The sequence below is a fragment of the Lepidothrix coronata genome, unplaced genomic scaffold (assembly GCF_001604755.1).
Source record: "Lepidothrix coronata isolate B3197 unplaced genomic scaffold, Lepidothrix_coronata-1.0 Scaffold39, whole genome shotgun sequence".
Lineage (NCBI taxonomy): Eukaryota > Metazoa > Chordata > Aves > Passeriformes > Pipridae > Lepidothrix > Lepidothrix coronata.
The window spans coordinates 276,650-282,681 of record NW_016690219.1 but is presented as its reverse complement, the minus strand read 5'-3'; the positions used below and the strand labels follow the sequence as shown (position 1 = coordinate 282,681).

General features: G+C 40.0%; 1 pseudogene; it reads left to right on the top strand.

The window, feature by feature from the left end:
* The first annotated feature begins 1,695 nt into the window (after positions 1–1,695).
* Positions 1,696–3,505, top strand: LOC108496346 (annotated as a pseudogene).
* The last annotated feature ends 2,527 nt before the right edge of the window (positions 3,506–6,032 follow it).

Genomic DNA, 6,032 nt, shown 5'->3' with positions numbered 1-6,032 from the left:
AGGAAATATGGTCTGGTAGAGTAAAATTAGACCACCACAATAAATATAAGTGGCCTCATGTCTCCAGCTGACTTCAAATTAAACAAAAACAAGTTCCTCATCCTTAGGCTAAAATTTTTTGACCTACAACCCCTCATCTCTGTTGAAGAATCCTTGTGTAGCTGTACAAAATAAATGGGCTGACTACACAACTATACTAATCAAGTTACATATCTACGTCACCAACAAAGCCTTTGGAAACAGTTCTCTCTGCAGAGAGACCAAATTAATTCAACTCCGGTTGCCTTTGTTCTCAGTTTATAGTGGTTCAGACACCTTGCAGTTTTTTTCTACCAGGAAAACTGAGACAGAATAAAAATTGCTTGTCCAATGCCAACAGGATAGCAGGAATTCAGTCTCCATCTCTGGAGTTCAAGACAGCATCCTTAACATGGGGATGTTCTTTCTCTTTAGACTCTGAAGTGGATAGAATTCATTTCACTGCTCTGAGGATGGTTAGACACTGGAAAAGGCTGCCCAGAGAGGCTGTGGATTCTCCATCCTTGGACATATTCAAAACTCGACTGGACATAGTCCTGAGCAGGGCACGGTAGAGTGGATAATCCCTTCTCATCTCATCGACTCTCTGATTCTGCAATTCATTCATTTATGATGTCTCAGCAGATCTGGAAAGTGATGTCTTTGAGGGTCTGTCTGGTAGGTCTGCTACTGTTTCATGCTCGCACTGTCAGTCCCCTGCTCCACCAAGTAGTTTTGCACACTCAGTACTGAAATGTCTTTCACAATAGGAACAAGGAAGTTTCTGAAGTAAACATGTTGTGATTTGTTAATGATTTGTGTAACTTTCACTTAATTGCCAGTAAAGTAGGTTTCTTTCAAAAACAATTACGTCATATGGTTGGCTATATTAAGATACCTTAACCTATTCCTTGAATTATTGTGGTCTTTGTGGTGGTCTTTGAAGTGTGGTGGTCAGTTTTCTCTGCAAGGGAACCAGTGACCTGAGGAAGCTGAGGCAGAAACAATCTTAGAAGAAACAAATCTAACACTGAACATTGAGAAAGAGAAGGTGGTTGATGCTGGAAATTACTATACTGTAAGGGATAGTAACAAATCTCATATAAATTAACTGTGATTATATGAAGACTGAGAATACTTTCTTAACTCCGACATGACAATAGACCATGACCAAAAGCAGCATGGATCTACACAGGATAGCTATTGCCATTGGTAGAGTTCCACTAGGAGACCATCATAGGAAAAATGTCAATAAAACTGATTTAGAAACTTGTTCACTACAGTGTTTTATATTCCATCTCATCACAAAATTAAGTCAGTCTAGAAAATGAAATCTGCTATGGACTGAACACTGACCATAAACAATGTCTGAGATGATAAAACAGAAATATAGGGCACTGACGGAGTCTTGGTTACATCCAGACTTGGCTTATGCCTTCATTTTTTGATCTATAATAACAGGCAAGAGCAAGGTACTCACAGTTTCAGAAGATTCTGCAACCAGAGAAATGAAAAGGGAAAAAAATAGAGAACAAAGGTAAGAAAGGAGTATGGAGAGAAGAAAAAGGGGATAAGGGAAAGAATTCCAAACTAATGGGACTTCTCTCCTCAAGCTTAAAAAAAAAAAAGCTCATTATGAGAATAAGCTATTTTGTACTTCATCTTGATTTTCAAGGAATGGCTGCTCTTAGGAGAAAGATAACTGTACTTGCATACCACTCCTGGTAAGATATGCCTCCTCTTTCTTTGCTCTTTGTGATGAACAGCTTCCCAAGTGCTACAAGCCAACTCTGATGCCTAAAATACTGACACAGAGGTAAACAGGAAAGAGATGAAACTAATTTTCTTGAATGAAACTAATTCTCTTGGACGTGGCAGGGAGGAATGAAGTCAGTCCCCGAAATGTCCACTCAGTGTTCTACACAGACACTGATGTTATTTTAATGGGCTTCTTCACATACAGGCCTGACTCACAGCAAAACATCCTCACTTTTTGGGTTCCAGAAATCAAAGTATTCTGCCTCAGTACCTATTATTCCTATGGCTGCCAGATAGAACTAAGGGGAGATGAAGGTATTAAGAAGAAACTAAGAAGAAACTAACTACACCAGGCAAGGAGCCAATTAACACTACAGAAGGAAAAGCTTTGGCTGCCAGCATTGGGGCATATGCTTACCTGGGGTGTTCTGCCAAGACAAAAGAAGGTGGTGATAGAGGCTTGGAGATCATTAACTAGTGTGCATTAAATGAGGAAAGGAGGAGAAAGAGACACTACAAGCACTGCCAAATTTTGTGAGAAGTGAATATTATTTTGTTGTTGGATTTCATCATGTGGAAAGGTAAGTAGATGTTTTGTTGCTGTTGTGTTTGTGCTATAAAGACTGCTTTTATGCTATGGAAGGAAAACATCCCTTATATCTGCAAAGCATCACACTTGAAAGGTTGGATTTATTTCCTTCTCCACCTGTGATACAGGCTGAAGAGCATAATTCTAGATTTGAGACGAGTACCAGTCTTGAGAAATGGAAATGACCAAGATAGCATTCTCCACAAAGGTGTTTTGATCAAGGGGGGTTACACACACAGACTAGAAGAGGAACATAAACCAGCACTACTGGGACAAACACAAGAACATGTGTTTTAGTGAATCTAATCCCAGGTTCCTGGTAGCAAGACTTAGTGGCAAGCAGCTATGCTGGCAAGGTTTCCTAGTATGCACTCCCTTCCACACACTTCCTTGAAGGATGTCCTTAGGGACAGGTGTCACCACACACGTATCCAATAGTCTGCTGTGCTAATAGCAGTGGATTTCTGACTGGCAGAACAGGTCTGACTTTCTCTGGGATTCATTTGTGGAGCTGGCCTGGGCTTGGTTCCATAAATGAATCAGGACTGCAATGTATAACACAAGGTACAAAGGAGTACGTGCTATCTCCACCTCTTCTTCAGGCACAGGTGAATAAACTGGGGTAAACCAGCCTGGATCTGGGGTAGGACAATCCAGTTCTTGATAGAATTCCTATCTTAAAAGTAGAGAAAAATACTAGACTTAAGTTTCTAAGCCTCTTTGTCCTTATGGTCTGAATGTATCTTAAATTTTTCTGTCGTTCCTTAGCACTTGCAGGCAGGAGACATGAAGAAAAGGGAATGCCAACAACCACGCTCTCAACTTTGCAAGTCATTAACAATCTGGAAAGAGACTGAGACATGCTGTCAACCTAAGCAGAACATCTCAGAGACACACAGAGATGGACCAAAATGGAAAGACTTTGGGTGCAACTCCACACTCTCCCCTTCTGTGAAGCACTGAGTGTTGGCAGCCCAAGGAACTGAGTTACAGGCTGACATTAAAGGCACAAGCCTGGAAGCAGGCAAACAATGTGACTGCAGGGTTTGAAGGCACATGCTGTAACACAGTAAGTGGACAGAGAAATGTTTTGAGGTAAACCCCTTCTGATCCTGAAGTAAAGATCCTGAAGTAAAGATCCAGGACTAATTGAGCGTCACTGTCGTGAACTGGGAGAACATGGAAATCTGTCACTTTCTTTTGCTGACTTTCTCAGTGCTAGTTTCATCACTCTGGCAGCATGGCCAAAGTTTCCCAGGGGGACATAAAATGAGAATTAAGACAAATTTCTAAACTGATTGTGCACCTGGAACTGTACACTTATAAAACAAGCTTTTCCAGGTGAGAAACATAGTCAAATACACACTTAAGATTTTTACTGACTCTCCCCACCAGTATTTGCCTATTGATAGTATTATGGGTAGAAATACTGGGGTTGGCCAAGTACTCAGTATTGGATGGGTTGCTGCTTTCCTTCTACATCACTTTATGGTAGCAGTTTTGTAGTCCACAATCACACTGTGCCATAATAACAAACGCCTCAAGGATGACACTCTACATTTCCAAAAGTACCTTTCTTCCAAGAATTTCTGAGCATTTTTCAGCTTGAATTACCAGCCCACCTCCTGGTGAAAAGTAAGTGTTATATCCATTTTCAAAATGAGTAATTCAAACTGCTGCCTAAGAACCATTTACTTCTCAGAGCTTTCTTTTTCTAGTTTTCCAAGCCGTTTCCCATTTATCTCCTGGACCATCCTTAACCTCTCTTGCCTCTCCTCTCAATGCAACCTGATATTGTACCCAAACTTTAAAACTCCTCTCCCGATGCAACTTGGATGTGAGTGTGTGCTGTGTGTAAGTGTTCTCCTGATTCAGGCAGTAGCATCATTAGCACCTTTCAAAGAGCTGTATTTATGTAGATAGATTTAATTGTTATTTCCATTTTGTATGCGCATGTGTGGGTGGGGAGGATTAGTCTGCAGATAAGTCAAAGAGCACAGGTGTCTCAGGTGCCTCTGATGTGGGGCATTGAATTGGAGAGAGGAGGTTTTGCAAAGATGTGAAGCACTTACTGCTCTCACTGCTTGGAAAGTAGGAACCACTTTGGTGAATCGAAGCTCAAACACGCTTAGTAGGACACTGGTCAGCATATTGTCTGGTGTCTGTTTTCAGTCTAAATAAGCAAGTGCTTTCCTTCAGAAGGGTGTTTTGTTCAAGATCAGTAACTAGTTTCACTCCCAGTATTCACTGTACATATCTCTGAATTAAACTGTTGTTACACTGTGGGAAATGGAAAGTTGGCAATCTGTTTCCACTGTATACTTCTCTACAGCTGGAAAAGAGAAACTCATGGGAGGTTTTTCATCATCCCTTTGCTAAAACTGTATTTATTTACATTTTACCATTTTTGTAAAAAAAATACAAACACTTCCTCTTTATCTGTCTCAGAACCCCAGGCCTGTTGGGATAGGGGTGGTGCTCATGCATGTGAAGAGCTCAGATATTAGTTGTGGAAGAGCTGGAATGTCTGTAGGAGACTGATGCTTGGAAAGTGATACATATGCATATCTGAAACTTGGAACAAAAATCAATACTGATGAATCTATACAGAAGCAAACTGCCAGCAGTCAATATCCAGGCTAGACTTGAGCCAGAAGTGCTCTCCTCTTATATAAAAGTCATTCCTCCAGTGTTGGAGGGGAGAGAAAGGGAGGGAGAGGAGACGAAGGAGAAGGAAACTGTTTTATTAACCTTTTTTTTTATTTTATGAATTTAAATATTAAACATGACTGTTTATTAAGGAAAATAAAAGCAAAAGAAAGAAGGACTGTAAAAGAGAAGATGGAAATGAAATGAAGATTCATGTATCATTCAACAAGGCCATTTCTAAGATGAAACACACTGTTTACTCCCCACCACCACAGTTTAAGAGAGATGTCCAATTGAAACAGCAGGGGAATTTATATTATATTAACTGAATATGATGATATGCAGTACAATTTAAGATTTCAATGAAGAAAATATGCAAATAAATGAGATTGATGTATTTCAGTAGAAATAAAAATAACTAAATAAAATCAGTCCATAATAATAAAGCCATATGTGAGAGCAATTTTCCATTTTTATTTCAAAGATAGTTTATGTATTCCATGAAATAGTGTTGTAGTAGTCTGCATGCCTAAGAATGTCATCAAGGAAAGGTTTGTAGACAAACTGACTTCGTTGGGAAAAAAAACAGACAAGCTCCTGGACACTCATGTCTTCAAACACCTCCTCCAGATCCCATCTGACAAAGGACCTGACTTCTCCCCGTAGAGCTCCACATACTGTGATAAGCCACAAAAGCCATGACAATCTAGAATGAGTTTTGCAGAGAGATGTAGGCAGAACCTGTAAGCTTCAGTGACATCTACAAAGAGACAAATCAGCAGTGCTTTAGCAAAATCCTTCCTGCACAGCACCCAGTACAGAGCTTTGGAAGGAAGAGCAGTTTGGAACTAAAAAAAAGCCCCACGTGTTCTTTCTTTTTCATTGCCTGTTTCACAGATGGAGAGGAAAGAGGGTAATATGTCTTGCTTAGCAAGACCATTCTCGATTTTGTATTAGTTTCTTGTGTAAATATGTCTTTCTAGTGAGCAATCTATCAGTCTACCTACTAATTCATCTG